Here is a 21,603-nt window from a genome sequence, read left to right on the forward strand (position 1 = left end):
TTAGCAGAGCCACAGGGCACAGCTATGACTGTGAGCAACTCCCTGGGAATGCTCTCTAGGAAGGAAAAGCATACTATCTCCTTAAAGGGATGATTATTCCTCCCATGTCTTTAGCACGCCTTAAGGCGAGTTAGCCTTCCTGAGTGGTGGTCCCTCTACCAGGCAACTGACTGGTACTGCCTCTGGATCAACTCTCCTGTTTTGGATAGCTTGGAATGTAAGGTCTCCACCCAAAGCCATAGGCAGAGTCCATCCTTTTTCCAGAGGGAAATAGCTTTCACTCAATAGGTCTCAACAGAGCCCTGAGCAAGACTACTGTAGCAGGGAATTCCCATCTCCAGATATTTACGATTACTCTATTAGTGAAAAGAGGATTTATTATCCCTACTACTGACAATAACGCTATGTGTTTATGTCATGCCTGCTCATTGTTGCCTTTATTTTGAATTTTCCTAAAGCAATCATGTCCCAGCAAACCACAATTGTTTTCCACCTGGCTCCCAGCTTAAACTCATGGCATCCACCAAGACACGGTAATTTATACTTCATTGCTTTCTTTCGTCTTCTTCTTTCTTGTGCCCAATTGCATCCAGCAGACTTCCTAAACAGGCCTCCCAATCTCATCCCTAACTTTAATGGGCATGTCTGTGTAGGTACTGAGCATAAGGCAGAGAGAGATCCTCACAGAAAAGCTTCACAGTTTGGAGTTCTGGTTTTTGCTTTTTCTCCTTAGAGAGGAGGGACTTTTGCAAAACCGGTACGCCCTCCCCGAGTCGCGGCGCTGCACTGGGGGCCGAAGTTTCTCCCCGCGTTTCCGCTTGAACAGCGTCCAAGCTTCGCCTTTAAAATGCCAGGGCAGCCTCAGCTGGGCTCACAGCCGCTCTCGGCGGCTGCCCGGGGCTCACCGCGCCGCCGCTGGGCGCTGACTCAGCCGCAGTCGGGCTGCTCCGCGGATCAGGACCTGGAGAGCGCGCGCCCTGGAGCCGCCGGGAAAGCACCGCAGCGCTTGAGACTCAGGTTTCCGGAGCTGGGGGGCTGACCCTTTTGGGTCCCCGTGCGCACGGGACTCGCCTGGCCAGGTAGGACTGCGGGAACATTACCCTGAGCATCCTTCCAGCGGGGAGGGCGAACAGCACCGTCCGCCCTGCGGGAGATCAGTACCAGTCCCAGGTAGCAGGAGCGGAATCTTGCTAATGCAGTGGGGCCTGGCCAAGCACTGGCGACCAGGAGACCTGACAGGACTAAACAACAGGACCCCTTGGCAGTCCAGTGCCTATTACCTTAGCCATCGTCAACCTGGGGAGGGCCAGTCCGGAGCAGCCCATAAGTGCAGAGCTTGGGGTGAAATGGCTCAGGGCTATGCTTAGCAGCAGACAGCTGCCTTGTGGGGCTTGGGTCTCAACACCCAGAGAGCTGGTAATGCTGGGTTCAGATTCATCTCCTCCCAGCGGGAAGACCTCCACTCTGGGCCTTTAAGAAATTCAGAGTGTGTGTTGAAACTGAATCAAAGTTACCAATTCCCTCTGGTCAAGTTCAGCGCCTAAAATTCTGTGTGCTTGTGACTGCCAGCAGCAGAGAACAGATTCTCATCAGTGTAGTTGATGAAGGTCATGATTGACGGGACTTCTGGGGAAAGTTCTGTCGGTGACAGTCTTTCTAAAGAAATGTCAAGTCTCAGGATTTTTGTGGTGATCTGTGTGAAAAGCCCAACCCAAGTTTTCAATATTTTCCCCCATGTCAGTGAAGAATGGTTTGTGTAGTGCTGCGAGAAGTCTGTTATGGTGCTAAATTTGATAGTAGTGTCTTTGGTTGCCCGTGGGAAAAGTTCTGGAATGGGAACTCTGAGTCCAAGGCTATGCGTCTTCTCACTAGATGCACCCTGGGGTCCTGGTGTCATATGGATCTGTCAAGACAGGGCTGTGTACCCAGAAAAGAAGCCTCACGCAGCCTCCCTGCCACCTTCCTGGGAGAGGCTCCTTGTAATCATTTCCGTATCAGCTTGGAGGTTCTGTCCCCACATCCTCTGAGATTTCTCTGGTCTTCCAAATCTCATCTTCTGGTCTGACACTGGAAACACATGCAGTCTTGCTATTCCCCTCCAAGCATGCTGTCTAGTGAATCCTGGGTCCAGCACCACAGCCCCTAGGTTTCCCTCGGCCTCAGTAAGCTGCTTTCTGAGCAGGGCTGTAATAATCTGATTCGTTGCAGTTCATGGTCTTCTTCTGCAAGGTGGGTTTAGGTGATCAGAAAGCCAAACACCAAGCCTTGGTGTGATTTGTACATTGGGCTTTGGTTACGGTTATATTTTTGGAGGTAGCTCATGGTATGATATTGTGCCAACTTTGAGAACACATGGAGGGTGTCATGCAAGCAAACCCCCTCTTTAGGAAAGTACCCAGAAGCAAATGGCCTTACATTTACTCCGACAAGGGACGTGAGTTAGCTAGTCATCTATTTCTCTGTACCGTTGCATTAAGATACTCTGGTTCCCGGGAGTTAATTCCCTAATCACTCTTCCAGTTACGCCATTTATTATTTCTGAGCAAAGTGTAGATAACGCATGCACTACAATATGTTTCTGAGACCACCTACATGTGGAAAGTCATGGCAACTTTCAGGCTGTGAAAGGACAAACATAAGTCTGCAATGAACGAGGTCAGGGTGCAAAGGGGAGCTATATACACATTGGTGAAAAGCAGCCATGTATGTGCCTGGGGAAAAAAATAACCAGAAATTCACTAGCTGCTGATAAACTGACTTAGTGAATTGTGTATCTTTCCAGTCTGTTTCCTGGCTGAGTTAATGAAAGATGCAGTCATTCTGAATCTACTGCCTCCCTAGTTAATCTTCTCTTTGACAAATATTTACACAATGCGGGCCCCATATCATAGCACGGCCTCACAATCGGCAGCGCCGTGGCGATCCGCGGACGGTATGGCTCTGGCTCAACACTATTTCCAAGACTTAAATGGAAGCTGAAATGACATGAAGGAAAATGTCCTTACATTATCTCGCCTGGCCACAGTGGGAGGGACAGTGTTTATGAAGCTGACAGGGTTCCAAGTCTCTGAGGTTAATGCTTCTAATAAGTTCAGATGTAAAAAAGAGGTATAATGGCTCTGGACTCAGGCCCCGAAGGCTCTGGAACTACTCCATGCCTGGGAGGGTTTTAGGATACTGGAGTTTGCTTTTGGAAGTGACATTTTTGAGCATTAGTTTTTGGAAGGAAATATGCCCAGTGTGCCGTACTTGCCTCCTCCCGTCAGAGGGCTGGCAACTGGGAATCTGGGGTTCCTGCTGACTCAGAGTGGCTGTCGTGAAAATCAGTCATCCTGGGCCCCTTGGGGAGAAAGCTCATGGGTGTGTGTATCAGAAAGAGTGGCCAGAGTTTTGTTTGGGGGGTCTCTAACTAATCACATGACCTCAAACAAGTGACCTTTCTGGTTCCCTTGTTTATTAAGCCCTAGGATAATCAATACCAAGTCAGGTGCTCTTACTAAGGACCTGCCGCACACTAAGTATTTTGTCTATGCGTTCATGTAACTCTCATGGTCCCATTTTTATGTCTGTGTATGAGTAGCGTAGCATATGTGTGCATGTGTCCGTGTGTGTGCAGGTGTGCCCATACATCGTGGAGTGCATACAGAGCCCAGAACTCCGCATCAGGTGTCTCTCTCCACCACTCCCCACCTCACTTACTGGGGCAGAATCTTTCACCGAACCTGGCGTTCATTGATTCCGCGAGACCAGAAGGCCAGTGAGACCCAGAGATTCTCCCGCCTCTGCTTTACGTCCTAGGATGAGCTCTTATATTGGTTCTTTACCAACAGATCCATCTCCCTGGCCCTTGGCATCCGATTTTTAGCTCCATTTTCTGATGAGGGTTCCAATCTGGGATGCCTTCCTCCCTGAACTGGACTCATTGCATGAAGTTGCTTAAAGGGAAAAAAAAAACCCTCTGATAAAAAAAAATCAGCACTCAAAAATTATGGAGCTACTGTTAGTGGTGATAACCAGTTCCACTTTCTGAAGACTGAATGGCATGAGATTTTCCAGGTTTGGGTCCTATGGAAGAGCCCCTTTGTTACGGACTGTGACTTACCCATTGTCTCCTGAGCTGCGCTCTGCCTCTAGGGTTCAGTTTCTATATTTACAGACTACTGGGGAAATGTGGGAACCGGAACTGGTGATTTATGTGAGTAAGTCTAGCACACAGCAGGTGTTTAACACACAGTGTTTGGAACCGGTTCTTCCTGCTTGGCCCCTCCCATAGTCTGCTCCTATCACTGCATAATGGAGACGGTACTCAGTAGACTTCCGGGGCACGTCCTTCAACACAGACTTGTGTAGATAGATGTTCCTCGGAGGGTCCCCTGATGTGCTCCCTGTTTACAGTGCGTCAAGCCTTCGCAGGTAAAGTGTCCTTGTCGAGTTCATCCCTAGAATCATGCAGGGAAGTAGTGTCACTGAGTAGAAGGACTAAGGTTGGGATACCTAGTCCCAGAATCCGCCTAGAGCCCCAGGTTTAGAAGAGGTCCCTATAGCTCACAGAGACTGCGCAAACAAGCATCCTCCAGCGCTCATGTAACGTTGGACTGCGCCCCCTTTCATGGTACCCCATCTGGTTGCTTGCCTAGGATTGCTTTTGAACCACACTCCCGAGTGGAGAGCAGAGGAAGCCCTGAGTGGGTGAGTGATATTGACATGGGCGGGGCATCAGACCCGTGGGAAAACGCAAAGCTTCCCAGCCCCTGGGATGAGGTCCGTAGAGAAACCGCAAAGCTTTCCTCCGATCCACGTGTGAATGCTAATAATGGGTGCAGAAAATGGCCACCATAGCTTCCCCGCCGCCACCAGCTGGATGTTTATAGCCCGAAGACTGCTTCTCTATGGAGACTGCTCCTACCAAAAATAGTTAAACCTGTCTCCTTGGTCCAATTGTATACCATAAGCCTTGCCTCCTTGTTCAGTCCGGATCATAAAGATGCTGCATTTCTGTAGTACCACAGTGTCTCTAGCACAGAGCTGAGCCCACCTCCCCCACGAAGCCCACTTTCTGTCTGTGTCTGTCTGTCTGTCCTTTCTTCATTCCCTCACCAACCCAGTCAGGTCAAATCCTGGAGTAATGCTAACCTAAGTAAGACACCCCAGGTTTAGATTAAGAACAGTCCAAGTGCCTCCCTGGCCCTCTCCTCGGGGTCGAACCCCAACCTTGGCACTCAAGACTTTTTTAGAATTTTTAAAGTCTATTCTTTTGTTTTGCTTTTAAGTGACTCATAATAGCTCCACATATTTATAGAGAGACTTCCTAATGTTTACCATTGACGTGGCAAGGACAGGCCCAGGCAGAAGAACGAAAGGAAAGGGCACCTTAACCACTTAGACTCGAACCTCTCAGATGTCTCTACTGAAACCTACTCGTGACAGGAGACGCGACCCTGGGTAGTCGGAAAATGGCCTCAACAGCATTTTGCTTCCGTGTGGAGCTTTTGCTCTGACCTTTGGGAAATTGTGTATTCTGTCTCTAGCAGAGCTGACTCCTAGGGCTTGGCCCCATTAGAATCCCAAGGACTTCATCCCTGCCCTTGGGACAGAATGATGGGAGGTTGAAACAAGTCAGGATTGTGCCCCTGCTCCTGCAGTCCCGGCCGGAACAGACAAGGTGAATGAAGTGGGCAATCCTTCCCATGGGCGTGAATTCCCTGCTCTGTAGGCATGATGTCGTGTGTTTGTCATCTGGAGATTGACAGCTGCCAAGTGACCTGATCCTGCATGTAACCATCACACCTCTCTCTCTCTGACAATGTGGGTTCTCCTTGGCACAAGTAGAACTTCTGGCATTCTAGAAGACCGTAAATAAATGGCTTGTGTTTGCCACACCTTCATGTGCCCAGAACAAACATTGCTGGTTGATCGTGGTGCTGAATAACACCTTGGCATCCTCCTTAAGAGTTACTTAGAGTTGACTTGAGAAATGATCCCTAGTGGGGTTCCATGGCTGATGGGAAGCTGTGAGGAGTTTGAAGCCAGGGGAGCAACATGAAAGTGAAATTTCTGAAATGTTTTGCCCTTCCTGACATCCTTGCCTCTTCCAAGCCGAATGAGCATCCTACAAAATCTGCCCCTCCACAGTCCAGCATGTCCCAAGTGTCCACAGACAGACACATCCCTGCTAGGTTATTTGATGCTTTTCTGCTTGGCTTGATAGGCGACTGTGTCTGCCATGAGCTGTTTTAAATTACATGTGACTTATACATCTAAGATATCTGAGAGGATGAGACTTAAGGCTCAGAATGTTTACCCTTGTGAGGAGGTCTGTATGCAGGCATAACAAGAAGGCTTCATGTACGAGAACAGGGACTTCTGGATCTCTGAAGGGCTAGGTGGTCCTGCCAGCCAGACCCTCATTAGCAGCATGGCCCTTATCTTCCAAGATGACCCCACTCCTGGAAAACTGTGTTGCCCTCTCTTATTAACTGAAGTCTCAGAGGGGCCCTTGTCTTCCCCGGGCCAATTGATTTGACAAATAGATATTCTGGGCCCAACTCCCAGGAAGGGAGTTCAATTCCATTGGCACCAGCCCGATAGCAGCGTTGTTCAGTCGGCAGCAAAGCCGATGTCCCCTTCCCTGTGTCCCAGTTACAATATTAACATATTCATTCTCAGCTCTGCGGAAGAATGGAGGGAAGCTGCCACTTTCAGCAAGCAGAGCAATGAAAGTCGTGCTCTCCCCGGCGGCCACATCTTCAAGTGAACAAGGACATTATTGTTAATCAATATACACGCTCAGTGAAATCCAGCACTCTGAGAATTCATGTTCTTCTTTAGCAATTCCCCTGATTTCCAGGAGAGCTGGAAGATTTTTACGCCATTGTGGAAAGGGGGGATGTGAGTACTGCTATTCCCACGCTGTCCCCAGGATCCCTGCACTTCAACAAGTCAAAGGATGCCTTCCAAACCGCGATGCCAGCCTCCCTGAGAAACCAGCAGTCAAAGCCTAACTTAACCCTTTATCTCTTCCAAAAGAGATGAGGTGTGCTTCTTAGAGGTCCCTCATGAGTTCCAGTCGCGAGGGGATAAGGGAGGGTCTAAGAGAACTTCCTACATGGGCACTGCTCTAAGATGGAAGGATCTATTGCAAAGACCCATCTTGGCATATTGCCCAAGTTCAGACTCCTGTGAGTAATTATCTTGGAGATGCCGGGGAACTTCTGTCGTCGAACTCTCCTGCTGTGACTTCAAGTCCTAACTCCACTTCCAAGTGAGTGGCCACACACACATCCCCCCTGATGCTCTGAGCACCTCTTCCCCCAGGATGAAATGGAGGTAGGGACATGGTCTCCTAAGCTTTAAGAGAAGCTTACAGAGAACAAGGTCTGGCTAATCTAGCACCATGCCCAAGGAAATGTGTTTGGCAAACTAGCTTGATCGTGAGATAAAGATAAGGCAGGAGAAGTGGTACCCAAAGAACCACCCAGAAGGCTCATTGTAAAATACAGTGAGGAGCCCAATCCCTATTCCCTAGACCAGAACTTCCTGGCACAGAAGCAGCAATGCACTTTTTAAACAAACTGATAGAATTTAAGAGTCAAGTACGAGAGTCACTGACCCAGCTTGGGCACCCGCATCAGGATGTCACGCTCTTGATGTCTGCAGTTCAACATCTGGACAGAAAATCAAGTGCCCCATTCCCCCCTTCTACATGCACACATGCACATTAGTTCCCACCGCAGGCTTTGAAAGGGCATTTGTTAATTTTCTGCTTTCTACAGAAGTCACGACACCATCAGTTGTCAGCTGTGCCGGGACTCAGAGTTTCCCGCTCCAGCTGATGCAGCCCCAATCTTCATTGCCCCTGCCTGGAAACAAAATCACAGGACCAAGACAAGACCTGGATCTGGAGAGAAACCACGGGGCTCTTAGCTTTGATGCTATTGTCTCTTTTAACAGTAGCTACTGTGCAGCAAAAGCCCAGGGTTGCTCCAGATTCAATGTCCAAGTAGGGAGTCTGTCTTCATTCTAGGACTGGTGTGTGTGTGTGTGTTCATCTTTATATAAAATGAATTTTGGAGTTATAGACAGACAGCATGCTCCTTTGGGAGAACAGGTATTCGAGTAGCTGAGTTCTGTGGATTCACATAGGAAGCATTTACCAGTTATATTTTGTGGCAGTCACGGTTAGGTTATGATGCTGGGGACTGAGCCCAGCGTCTTGTGAGGCTAAATGTGTACTCTATCCCTAAGTACATAACCAGTTCCCCGCTAGAATATTTTCTGAAATTTTTTTTTGGGAATATACAAGATGAGCCATGTGGTGCCTTCAAAATATTCTGGAGACTCTAAAAAGAGGAAATGACTACCTGTTATCCCAGACCCATGATTAGTATCTCTCATTATTTCCTTTTTGCCTTCTCGCCTTTCTGTATCTTTGTGATGTTTTCATATTAAAAAGATCGTATGATTGGGTTATGTAAAAAGGAAGCAGAGTAGACTGTGTTCCTAAGTGCTGAGACCCATGTGTCCTGCAGCCACATGGGGCAAGGACAGGCAGGACCCTGGAGAAGGGTCTATGCAGGGGGTGGGATATGAGCCACAGGGCCGGGCACAGTGTTTCAGGTGGAGAGACCAGAGGTGAAAGGGACTAAGCTCAGTGTGGCTTCTTTCTAGTCACTCACCATGAGGTAGAGGAGTCTATCCCCCTCCCCCAGACACTGGGAGGAATCACTGAGGCCGCCTCAATGGGCAAACAGGAATGAAAAAAATGCTACGTGACTTTCAGGGCTGCGGAGGCAAAGGCCATGCCACTGTTTTGCGGGTCTCTCTTGGGACATCCACTCTGTGATCTTTGATCTGCCGTATCAGCTGCCCTGAAGTCCCCAGGTGGGGCCACATAGAGAAAGTGAAACCTGAAGGACCCCAGCTATGAATGTCCCCAGGACAGGGACTGGCACTGTGAGTAAAGACCCTAACCTCAACCACCATATGACAAAACACAAAGAACCACCCCCCTAGCAGAGTCCAGTCACCTTCCAGATTCATGAGCAAAGTAATGATTGCCACTATTTTTAAAAATAAATAGCCAGGACAACGTCTTTGGAAATGGCTCTTATTTTAGACTTGAGGTAAACAGACTGCCAAGGACAACAGGCCTGGCGAGGCTGTCTGGGGACAGGGTAGAGTGGCCTTGGGGCTGTAGCATGGCAAGGTGACAGTGGCTCTCCTGCGGGAGTAATTTGATGACATCTGGTAGGAATAATCCTCTCTGGTGGGTTCTGTCCACAGTGCCACCTTGCCATCCCTGTCATCCTGACTTTAGGAGGTGGACATTCTGATCACCCACCCATGAGCATCCTGGAATCTGAAGGCAAACATACAGAAGGAGCCACTTAAGTCCTGCTGCTCATACATGGTGGGACCATTTCTTAAAACCCAAGACGTGGCTCTGTCTCCACTGCCCACTTTTATATTTGTTTCAAGTTGGGTAGAGGCTTTTCTGGTACACTGATGGAACACCACGTGAGAGACTTGATAAAGTATAAGGTGCCTGGATGACTTGGCAGGGGCTGAACTTTTTCTTCCCCTTGGGAAAGATCCAACTGACAGGCTTTGGGACCCATGGCCACGGCACTGCCAGGAAACTGAGTTCTCAGAGAGCAATTTCTAGGCATTTGAATTTCCTTGGCTCCAGCCTCAGAGAGTGACATCTGGGCTGGACCCATGCCTGCTGCCAGAACTGTCCAAATCCCAGTCCCGCACTTTTGATTTGGTCAGAACAGCTGACTATAAGGAAAAACTACCACCAGCTTTGCCATTCCCCAAACTAAGGCCTCTCCAACGCCCGCACGCATGTGCAGTCTCCTGCATTGCCTGACTAGTGACTTTCCTGAGAAATAAGTGGTTACTGACCCAGGCTTCTTCGACCAACCTGGATTCAGTGTGTAGAGAACACCGTAAGGATCCCTGCAGCTCCTGCTGATTCTGACACATCCTGCCACTACACAGCCCTCACTGCCGTGAGCCTGGATATTCCATACGTTCTCGGACTTCCTCTAGCCCCCGGAGGCTTGCTTGCTGGGCTCAAAAGGAAGAAAGCATTGGTAGAGGCTGAGCACAACTACTTGATGTTCATCCACACCTAGGCAGGCGTCTCCAAGGACTCCCGCAGCGGACGGTAAATAAGTAGACGCTGGATTGATCTTTCCACGTCTCACACCCTCAGTGACTAAGAGGTGGAAACAGATGGATGAGGATCAGATAGCTGGAGGCAGACACGGGGGAACCTTGGCAAAGCCACACTCCTTTACCCTCTGGATGGTACTTGAGTGTTAGGCTCCTCTGCCAGCCACTACTCTGCCCCTGGACGCTGGCAAACAGCCCTTTCCACTTAGACAAGACACACATTGGGCTACGTATTCCCATCAGGCTGTCAGTGGCAGAGATGGAGTGTCACAATATTCATGAGAAGGTTTGAGAGGACTCTCTGACCGGCGATGGGTGGGCCCAGCCTACAGCCCTCCGTCCCCAGCCCAATACAGGGCAGTGTCAACAGCAAAAGGGGAGAGGGCTCTGTTTCTAAATTTTGTAGAAAAGCTGGTAAGGAAGATGAGAATGGCAAAGAACCCCACTGAGTTACCCCATTATTTGCCCTGGAGAGTAACTCTGACCACGTGTGTAAGGCGTGTGTGTATGTGTGTGCATCCTGGGCGTACCAGCCTGTGAAAGACACTGCCTGCTACAGGACTCAACCCCACCCCTTACCCTCAAATGGTCACCCTTCTTCGCCTTCAAGAGTTCTTTGGCTTATGTCAGAGATCATACTAAGCTGAAAGTTGGCAAATGGAATCCCCAGGTTTCCCTGCACACATCGGCATCTTTACCATCTGATGTGCGCCTTGAACCCCAGGCTCAGGTAACATAACTTCAGCTTGCCAACCTGGAGTGGTTTCTAACATCCCCTTCTTCTGTAGGCCACATAGGAGTTCCTGGAACCCCTTCCCCACAGACAGGCCTTGCTGGCAGTACTGACTGGCATCTGTTCTGGGTGTCAGGTTAGGGGAGAACGACAGGCATCCTTGGCGTCATCTTCCTGAGTGAAGAGGACTCTGGCAAGTGGCAGGTAGAAGCCACTATGCCTGTGGCTGTCCAATAAATCTCTTATGAATCCCAAGATTCCTGAGCTCTCAGAACAGCAAAGCTTGAAGGCTCTCATTCCAAGGTTGCTCCTTGATGTCAACACATTCCTGAGATGGCAAGACCAGATGCCTGAGGAAGCCAGGCAGACGCCATGATGACTAAAGCAGATGAGTCTAAGGGACAGGGAATGGTGGATGATCTTGGAGAAGTCTGAAGGGTGCTGGTGACTCAGCTTCAGCCTTGTGTTGCTGCTTCAAACTGTAGCCCAAGCATAGCCGGACTATCATCCAAAAACAACGAGTATCATGTGACATCTCCCAGGGGTCAGCACCTTCAAATGAAAACATTACCTAACTTTGTTCAAAGCAACGTGACGGCCGCCATGTTGCGGCCTTTGGTTTAAGTGCTCTGTGGAAATTGGCTAGTGAGCTGCAGTGGCTGCAGAGTTTTGATCTCGGGGGTACCCCCATACAGAGACAAACCAGAACTGTTCTGGTGGGTGAGGACTCAGACGGAGCTTTAGGTTGGCTTCTCAGGGCTCTCCACTAGCCTCTGCTCTCAGACGGAGATGGTACATGCCTGTATTCACAACACTTCAGAGGTAAGTTAAAGGCCAGCCTGGGATACTTGCCAAGTTCAAAGCCAGTTTAAAGGGTATAGCAAGACCCAGTCTACCTTCAAAACGGAGGGTTGAGGATGTAGCTCGGTTGTGATTGTATAGCATACACAAGGCCTAGATTCAATTCACTGCATCATGAGGAGGAAAGAAATAGAGAAAGAAAAATCTGATTGCCCTGGCTCAGTGAACCCTCCTTCCCATTGTGGACCAGGAGTTGCTGCAGGCTTCAGAGATTCGAAATCGCTGCCAAGTCCTGTAAGCACAAGGAAGGACTCCTGGGTTGCAGCAACTCCTTTTAGACAATCTCTCGGAGCTGCCATCATGCAGGTACAGGGGCATTGCCTGTTTCTTTACATGCCCGCACAGCATAAAACACAAATAGATGTGGTGACCCGCCCCTGTCTCATTCCTGCCCTGCTCACCTTACCAGAGTGCTACTGAAATGAGAAAGTGAGATATGGACTGTCTTCATTAAGGTTTCAATTGCCGAGATGAAACACCATGACCAAAAAGCAGGTTGTGTAGAAAGAGGTTTATCTGGCTTCCACTTCCACATTGCTGTTCATCCCTGAAGGAAGTCGGGACAGGAATTCAAACAGCAGGATCCTGGAGGCACAGACCGTGGAGGGAAGCTGCTTACTGACTTGCTCATGGGTTGCCCAGCCTGCTTTCTTATAGAACCCAGGACCAGGGATGACATCACCCACCATGGACTGGGCTCTCCCCCATTGATCACTAATTGAGAACATGCTTTATAGCTGAGCTAGCTCTCATAGGGGCGTTTCCTCAACTGAGGAGCCTTCCTCTCTGATGACTCTAGCTTGTGTCAAGTTAACACACAAAATCAGCCAGCACATGGACATCATAGTGTTTCCAACAGGGCAGCCTGGCAGGACAAAGGATATGCTATCATTCTGCTCAATTATCTTCCTTACTTGTGGGAAGAGAAGACAGTGACTTTGACATTTCTGCTCCTCCTTCTCCAATCTGCTTTAGACAGATTTCCTGGAGGAGGCCTGGCCTCCTTGTTCAGAGTGCACTGACCATCAGAACTCACAGCCTTGGCTCACAGTGTGTTACCATTGTGGTGTGGTGGGTACAAGGGGAAAGACGGCAAGCTCTCCTTCGAGACATGTACACCCAGGACCAGCGGTGCTGGGCACCTGTGACTCTACAGCCGCTTCGGCCCTGCCATGGGGGAGGGTGGGAGGCAGAATGTCCTTATCCCGCATAGTGACAAGAGCCCATTAATACCAAAGTGGAGAGGATGAAGTGCAGGGTCCCTGCCCTCACAGCTATCAAAGCCTTTACGTGTTTGATCATGAGTAACCCAAGAGAGAGCCTTCTGTTTTGGCTTCCGCTCATCAAGATTTCCTGAGGTCTTTAGCCAGAATGGTCTGTTGAGCAAGACATAAAAGTGGGAAAACCCATATTGTAAACGTTTAGACATGTAGGGGTTAGAGAATATCATGTGAGAAGAAGAGGTGGAGGAGGGAGGAGAGGGGCAAAGATAAGGCAGCTCTCCACACCTAGAGGCACACTGCTCTTAGGAAATTTCGATTTGGAAAACTGGGATGCATCTTCTTCCACCTCCTTTCCGAACCGCACTCATTCTCAAGAGTGGGGTCACTTTTTCATGGGTTGCCTCCTCCAGTGATGGCCTTCTGGAGTTCCTCTGTCCCCGACTCTGGGGAGGGGCCAAGATTATCAGTCACCCCATAGGAATGTTTGGCCCTAGCTCCATCTCCTAATCCTTGGTAGCTAGCACCAGCCTTCTTCCTCTCTTTCTGCATGAGGACCACACAGCTTTCTTCCTAAGTCTTCTCCAGAAAGACTTGGTGAGAGCAGTTTTACAGGAGTTACAGTGAACAGGTCACAGCCAGGTTGGTTTAGGGGTTCAGCATCTTTAGGGTATCTAGTTGTCTCTGTAAGATGTGTGTCCCTAGTGGACTACTTCAAAGCCTGATAGAACAAGATGAGAAGACAAAGGAAGCCGAGCTTTTTCAGGGGAAGCTCTGGACCCCTAGAGACCCAAGAGCCTGGAAGGAGAGTCACATTGCTACCCTGTTATCTCCAAGTGACAGCAACTGTTGTGTGTGCCTTTATTAATCGTGCTTATTTTCTTGAAGTGGCATTTGCTCCTGATCTTGGTGTCTTGTACAGAGTGTCCCCAATAAGCAGATGCATCTTCAAGGGTGCTTATCAATGAATCAGCGAGATGAATTAGCTTCGAAGATCCTGTTCCCCTTAACAGCATGTCTGGAAAGTTCTCAGGACTTCCAGATGGGAGAGACTCGACTTTACAGGATGAATTAGAATTGACACAGCAACTAAGAGTTGGGGTTTGGGGAGGGGGCGGAGCACCAGCAGTAATGAGACGAAGCTGTAACTGAACAAGTAGTGCATTCTTGCATAGCAGGTGTGAGCCATGTCCCCAAACGGTGCACTGATTAAGACAGGCAAATGAGAGATCAAGGGAGATGAAGCGGGGGGGGGGGGGAGAGAAAGAGAGAGAGAGGATCTCTCTAGGACACAAAGGACAGAGGCAGATGCAGGGTTTATGACTCCTGAAGGTTAAGCAATTTGGGAAGTCCTTTATAATAACTGAACAAAAAAAAAGCAAACATTTGGAATGAGAAAAATCACAGCAAATTGCAAATAATAAAATGATTTATTTTTATTCTTTTCTGTAAAAGGAAAAGACTATCTATGAAAATGAATAGTCACAACAGAATCTATGAAAAATGAACACCCTTTTTAATGTCTCATTATTTATGTGTGTGTCTGCACGTGCGTGTGCATGCATGCAAGTGGGTGCCTGTGGAAGCCAGTTAGAGGGTTTCAGATATCCTGGAAGTGGAGTTACAGATGGTTGTGAGCTGCCTGACATGGGTTCTGCAAACTTACAAACTTTACAAAATCAGGACACACTCATAACCACTGAGCCATCACTCCAGCGCCCAAGAATCTTTTTTTAAACAAGTAGCTGTTGAATAATTCCATGATATTGTCAGAATCTCACGCTCTACATACACTTCACTTCCATGGCCTTTAAAAGCATGTTTTGGCTGATCTTTGTTCTACTATTTATATTTTAATAATTTTATATAACCATTTCTGTAGAAAATATAAATACTGTCAGTCTTCCTAAAGAGTTGATCATATTTTATTGGCTTAGCTCAGAAAAAAATAAGTTCATAGCTCACAATGCCAGATGGAAACTCCTATCAATGTTCTTTCATGATCAAACTGAGCCTTTTAGGCATTTCCAATTTTCTCAGGCACCGGGAATCTCGACGACTCTGGGAATTGGTGCGATTCATTAGCGGGTCATCTTCAGTGTCCACACTAGTGTGAGGATTGGGTGAACTGTATCTTGTCTTCCTGGGAGTCAGTATTTCATGTAAAATAAACATGAAGTTCCTAAAAGTTCACAGATGACTGAGCCACTTCAGCTCAAGGGACGAGAGTGGGGAGAGGTGACGCGTCCATGCGGGGTATCCCAGCAAACATGGGGATGCGGGCACGGGGGAGGGAATCCGTGGGAACAGGTGAGGGTGGGAAACCTCGTTAGACACTGGTAAGCCTCTAAACCCAAACTAGCCTGCCTTTAATTAAGGAATCAGGGCCTGTCGATAAGCTGCTGAGCATGCAACAGCAACGAAAATGTTTTCCTAAAACAGTTAGCTAGCAGAAACGCCAGAACTCAAATCCTCCTTGCCACCAAATACCCTTTGAAACCTTGCTACGTATGAGCTCATTATGCAAAGTCCATCTTGAACTAAATATGTGGCTTTAGGTCAACGTGAAGTACAGTCCAAACTCAACTTCTCCACACCCAGGTCCCAATACTGTAGATTCTCAAGGGTCTGCAGATGGGAGCTCAGAGTCCGGCACAATGACTATGCTTCTCATCAGCTGCAGTCACTGTATCTAACTTCAGGAAAATTTTCTAAAACAGGGGATCACGTGAATGTACTCTTTCAGCGTGTGGCCCCTCAGCCTTTATGAAAGACTCATGCGCATAGGGACTCTGGGTTTTAAGCTCCGCTACCCCAACAGTAAAGTGTACCTCTGTAGGGGAATCCAGAGAGGAAGGCTTTGGAAGGCAAGAGGCCTGAGGCCTGGCATGAGACTGGTAAGAAAGAGGGTCCAACATGCTCCGGCAGGCATGAGGGCAGTGACCCGCAGTGGATTTGACATGGACAGAAGTCAGAAGGCTCAGTCAGAGAGCCCCGGACCGGGCTCTGTGAAGAAAGCTGCCGGTAATTCTGCCACGTGAGATATTTGTCTGGTATTGGACATAGGATAGAGAAGCGAGCAAGAAGAGCACAAAGAGGAAGCCCAGGTACAGAGGACTCTAGACTCAGGAGAGAAGTGGAACACAAAAGCTGATCCGGAAGGCAGAGCACAGGGCTTGGAGGCAGAGGTGATAAGGATTAAGGGAGAGATGGAGGAGGAACCTCGGCAGCTTTCCCTGGCACCGCTGTCTGTGCAGAGTGCCAACTTAGGACTTGGAAGATAAGAAAGATACGCTCACTCATTAGGAAATGCTTATTGTAACACGCTATATTGGATCTCTCAGAACCTATCCAAGGAATCGGCATAGTGCGCTATAAAGGACCAGAATGGGAATTCTTACTGCCTCTTTCGCAGCTACTCAGCAGTTAAGAGAGCATCCCAGATGTGTGTGGGTGTAGATATACGGCTGTATCCAACCACCTATGGACATAGAAATGGAATTTTTTAATATTCATACGTTTCCTGGCTTTCATTTTCTAATCGTTTGTTTGTTTTAAAATGCAGAAGCGGTTCCTATTTCCTAGACTGTAAATCAGACTTGGCTGCCAGCAGTTCTCTATGATATTACCATGTTTTGGGGATCCCCACTGCCGAGGGCATGATCTAAGTGACCCCTCACAGGGCTCTCCATGCCCCACCATGGAGCATGCGTGCTGTTGTGGGGCACGTATCTAAATCTGTGGAATTCTGGACCGTTAGTTCCCAGCCAGAAGTGGGCCGCGGCCTGAGTGTGCAGGGCCGTGTTCACTCTGAGCCAGGTACCCAGCTACCGGCCTGAGAAAGCATCAACCCAGACTGCTCCATCTCATGAGCATGTTACGGCGTGTTCCATTTTTCAGAAAAGCAAACTGAGGTTCGGAGGAGCCAGGGGATGTGCTCCAGGCTGCCCAGTTGGCAAGGAGCAGAGCCACACACGAGCCAGTTGGAGAGAGGAAATGGGAGAAGGCAGGGGTAGGGTCCTTGACTTGGCCACACAGCAAGGAGTTTGCGGAGCCAGGGCAATACCCAGGAACACCCCACTGAAGACCCACAGCTGCTGAGCCTCCTCAGGAGGGAGGCCAGGCTGAAAATGGAAACTGGGACTCGATTTCCCCTGAAGCTTTCCAGTCTGGTTAGGCCACTCCCAGCATGCCTTCTGCCCCAGTCAGTCAAACCCACAACTAGGTTATGCAAATGAGTGTGATGTAGGGTAAGTGTCTGCTGTGACGCTGAACCGAGGAGGTCAGCCTCCTGACCAGTAGCGCTTTAGCCCTCGGCCTGGGGGACACCTCTCCTGGACACTTTCCACAGTTTGCTTAAATGATGCTTTGCTTACTAAGAGGAAGAAATTTGTTACCTAGGCTTGTAGGTCTTGGGAACCTCCCGGGTGCTAGCACCCAGTGGGGTGAGGAGATCCACACACCGGCTCTTTATCTATTTAGCCGAGCTCAGAGAGAGGTACCTTGTGCCAACCTGGCCAACCAGTTCAATAGTTTCTTCCTTTTCTCCAGTTGGAATCCAAGAGCAGCCGGGCATAGGAGAAGAGCCCTATCAGAATAGCACAGAGAGATCATGAAATCTATCCAAAGTCACACAGTCACCCAAGGGCAAAGCCATTGCTCACACCCTGAGAACTGGCCCCAGTCTAAGGCTCTTGGCATCTCACGGTTGCTCCCTCTTGGTCCATGGCTAAGAAGGAAAGGGCCTTAGCAGGTGTGTGCTCAGAAGTGGCCAGAGCAAAGGGGCACTGTGGAACACCGAGGAGCAGCCCTGGCTTTATGTGATATGGAGATATTTGACATCAGAGATTTTCCGAAGCATCCCAGGGTGGATTTTTTTTTTTTTTGCTTTTCAATATTGTGTGTGAAGCACAGCCCCTTCTCCCTGTATCCCTGACTCTGCTTCCACTCCGAGTCTCTGCACCCTTGACTCAACTGTCTCGCTGACTGAGTGCCTTTCTCAGATTAAGACAGAGCATGAGTAATTTGTTCTCAAAGTCTCTTCTTAAATGCTCCCATCTCAGAGGAGCAGCCACTCAAATGTCAGTTTTCCATAATCCATATATGCATCCCCAAAGCCTCCCCGTATGAGGTGTGCAGGCACACTCTAATGAGGCGACTGTGTTCTTTGTTTCTCGGCTTCTGCCTCAACCCTGTATACAAGGACCCTGCCCCCCATATTACACCGCAGCTGATACCAGAGAGGATCTGGTCCATGACTTGGGGTCACTCGGCTTGTCCCCAGAAAGACCACCATGTTCTGAGGATGCGTTTTCCTCTGTTGGTGGGAATGGAGGAGGTGGCAAGAAGCTGTGATGGAGACTTGATTGCTGGCCACTTAGAAGCTGTGAACTAGCCGCGTGGGTGCTCGGGTGTCCAGTGTGTGGGTGGACAAAAAAAAACCCTCTACAGATGCAATGAATCCTGCTTTATGGATGCTCACAGCCTCTGTGGCTGCTGCCTTTAAGGGACCATTGATTGCAGGGAGATTAATCACTGCCTGAGACAGCCGAGCTGGTGGCTTGCAGCTCCCTACAGTTGCCGTGAGCCATTGTGCAGGGTGTGGATTTGAGACCTTTTTCCCAGAATCTTCACCACCATCGTCTGAGCTGGCACCCTCTGGGCCTTTCCACCTCCGTGCAGCCCCAGCTCCAAGCTCACTTTGAGCAGGGCGGATGTGTCTTAGAGGACTTGGTCCTTGTACAATGTCGCCTCGTTAGAGGAGAGCAGTGGCCATGCTGTGAGCAAGCCTCCATAGCTTGGAAGATGGGGACATCTGGTATACCTGCAACCTGCTTGGATAACTGGACATCTACAGAAGGAGACAATTAAAAAAAACACACACACAAACTGCAGATTTATATTGTCTTTTTCAGACACCACTTCTTCCGGTTCAGTAGCTTGCGTTTATTATGATTTTTCTTGTTGAGCATGGCTGGATTTTTACGGAAGTGCTTTAGAGCTATGTTTTCATCTGTTCTTCTCAGAGACCCAGCGATCCAGGGGGCTATCACTAGCTCATTGTGAAGGTAAGGAAGCTGAGACTTAGCATTGCATGGCTGGTCTAAGGCCACGTGGCTGGCAGTCAGGCAGCCGACAGTCGGAGCTGAGACTTTACGTCACAGGACATGTCTACGAGGGCCTGGTTTCCAGCTTCCCTTGCAAAGGCCTTTGGGGTTTGAACTGTGGTGTTGAGACTTTACTACTGAGTGCCTCTGGCTGTCTTTAGGGAGAGAGAAATTCACTGCTGCAGCATGGCTGGGGATGGGGATGTTACTTCGGAGCGCTGTGAAGTGTTTGGAAATTTTTCATGAAGGGAAACCTTGGTCAAGAGCTGCTACGTCATGCTGCCAAGAGGATTCTCACCGCCCATTCATGCCATCCAATTCAGTTTCTTGGTTTGAAGAAAAAAGCTGATTTTTTAAAAATCCATCATGGCCAAGTGTGGTCACTCACACCTGTCATCCCAGCACTCAGAAGACCGAGACAGGAGGATTGCAAGTTGGAGTCCAGACTGGGCTGCCAAGTGAGACAGTCTCATGAAGAAGAAAAATCAATTGAGAGCTCGTTGCCAGGGTTTAGCAATGCAAATGGTAAATAATCACATAAAGGGCAGCAGATTAAATGGCAATCAGATTAGAAATGGAAATCTAATTTCCTCAAGATGCTTTTGGCCACTGGTTTAACATATCTGGAGACTGCCAAGATCGCAGGCAATTCCTCGGAGACTCAGGGGAGGCAGCTACAGAAGCCAGGGCTGTTATTCCTGGGTTCCCATTCCTGCAATACCGTGCTGCCTCGCCTGGTTCTCAGCCCACTATCTTTCCTGCCTCGTAGCCTTCACAGCCAGGGTTCACCTTATCCTGGCAACCAGGTTCCCCTTCATTCATCCACCTTTCTTTCCAGTCACAATTGGGGATACTGCTGATCCCATAGCCCATCCTGACCTCAGAAGCTTCATGCCACCCAAGGTGCATGAGCTTCCCACAGTTATGGCTGAAAAACAAGACTTCACTTGCTTGATAACATCATGACTGGAAATCCTATTCCAAAATGTCAATTATGGGCAAATAGCAGCAGCTGCTGTTCTCAGGGCACATGTAATTTTTCTGTGTGCTAAGACAGTGTTGCAAAAGCTAATGTGCTCTTTATCAATACACAATGTTAAGTACAGGTCTTGCAGGGAGGTGATGAGAATGTGACAGAGGTATTCAGGGAAAAAAAACCACAGGGATAGTTAGGGACCAACAATCAAAATACCATGATGCAGCAGAAAAGCCACCCTGGCCGTCAGGCTTTCTCCTGGGGAATCAATGTTCCAAACTCCTGTATTTCCTCCCTGGTTTAGCAGATCACAGAACAATGTATAGGACGTGGCTCATACATCTCTCGCACGGTGCTCACCATCTTCACGCTCTGCCATCTTCACGTGGCTGCGTTCAGGAAGGGGACACTGACAGGAGAAATGGCACTGAAATGTAGCAGGGCAAAGCAAGACGTGCCGGGGGAGTGGGGAGAGGAGGTCAGAGGACTGTCTCCTAGTCTTTCTTATTAGTCCGATGTGGCGGGGCACCGTGCGGGGGTGGGGGACGAGAAGAGAAGTCAGGAATAGTGAGTTCTTTGGCCATTGGGACTACTGGAAAGACATCTTTAAACCCCCCCCCATATAAACGGGGAGCAAGAGGACAGGCAAAGCAGAAGCAGGAAGAGAGCTAGAAAAGTTCTAACTGGCAGGGGAGGGGGGCTGGAGAGATGGCTCAGCGGTTAAGAGCACTGACTCTTCTTCCAGAGGTCCTGAGTTCATATTCCCAGCAACTACATGGTAGCTCAGAACCATCTGTAATGAGATCTGGTGCCCTCTTCAGGAGTGCAGGTACACATGCAGGCAGAGTATTGTATTCATAATAAATGAATGAATAAATCTTTAGAAAAGAAAAGTTCTAACTGAGAATCAAGCAACATCCTTCAGCAACTTACCCATTGAAGGAAATAATTGAGAGCAGAAAACATTTGGAGTTTGTGGGTTACTGCTAAGTCATTGCTTAGAGAAACGTTTACAACTCCAAATGAGGACTTAAAAAAAAAAGAGAAAAAGTCAAAAATCAATAACGAAAGTTCCCAACTCAGCAAGGTAGAAAAAGAAAAGTAAATTAGACTCAAAGAAAATCAAAGGCGGGAGATAAAATAATGAAAAGAACTAAGCCAACGAAACAGAAAGCAAAAAGCCAAGAGCTTCTGGCCCAGGGACTAGAAAAGCTATCAACTGATAGAAGAGCCAGGAGGAAGGTGTGAACGGCCAGTATCAGGGATGCAAAAGAGGCATCACTGCAGATGCGACTATCATCTTAAAACAGCAAGAGGGTTTATGAATAACTCCATAGCACTAATGATTTAGGAAAATGGACATATTTCTTCTAAAACACAAGATATTGAAAGCAGTGGTTAAAATGGCTGCAACCCAGGTCTACCTCCTCTAGCGAACGCGTAAACCAGAAATGGGGAGAAAGTCCATTATGGACCTGGGGTCAGGCACTGGGTGTAGAAGAGACGAGGGCTCAGGTTCTAAGCACA

At 48.7% G+C, this 21,603-nt stretch overlaps 1 protein-coding gene across 1 annotated transcript in view; it reads left to right on the forward strand.

Moving 5' to 3' along the window:
- The first annotated feature begins 873 nt into the window (after window positions 1–873).
- Window positions 874–21,603, forward strand: part of Ctxnd1 (cortexin domain containing 1) — a 48,451-nt gene continuing 27,721 nt past the window's right edge. The window contains exon 1 of the transcript XR_012908247.1: window positions 874–1,079. The gene's annotated coding sequence lies outside the window, so the exon portion shown is untranslated. The remainder of the gene's footprint in view (window positions 1,080–21,603) is intronic.

This window comes from Microtus pennsylvanicus, chromosome 18 (assembly GCF_037038515.1).
Source record: "Microtus pennsylvanicus isolate mMicPen1 chromosome 18, mMicPen1.hap1, whole genome shotgun sequence".
In the NCBI taxonomy this organism is placed as follows: Eukaryota; Metazoa; Chordata; class Mammalia; order Rodentia; family Cricetidae; genus Microtus; species Microtus pennsylvanicus.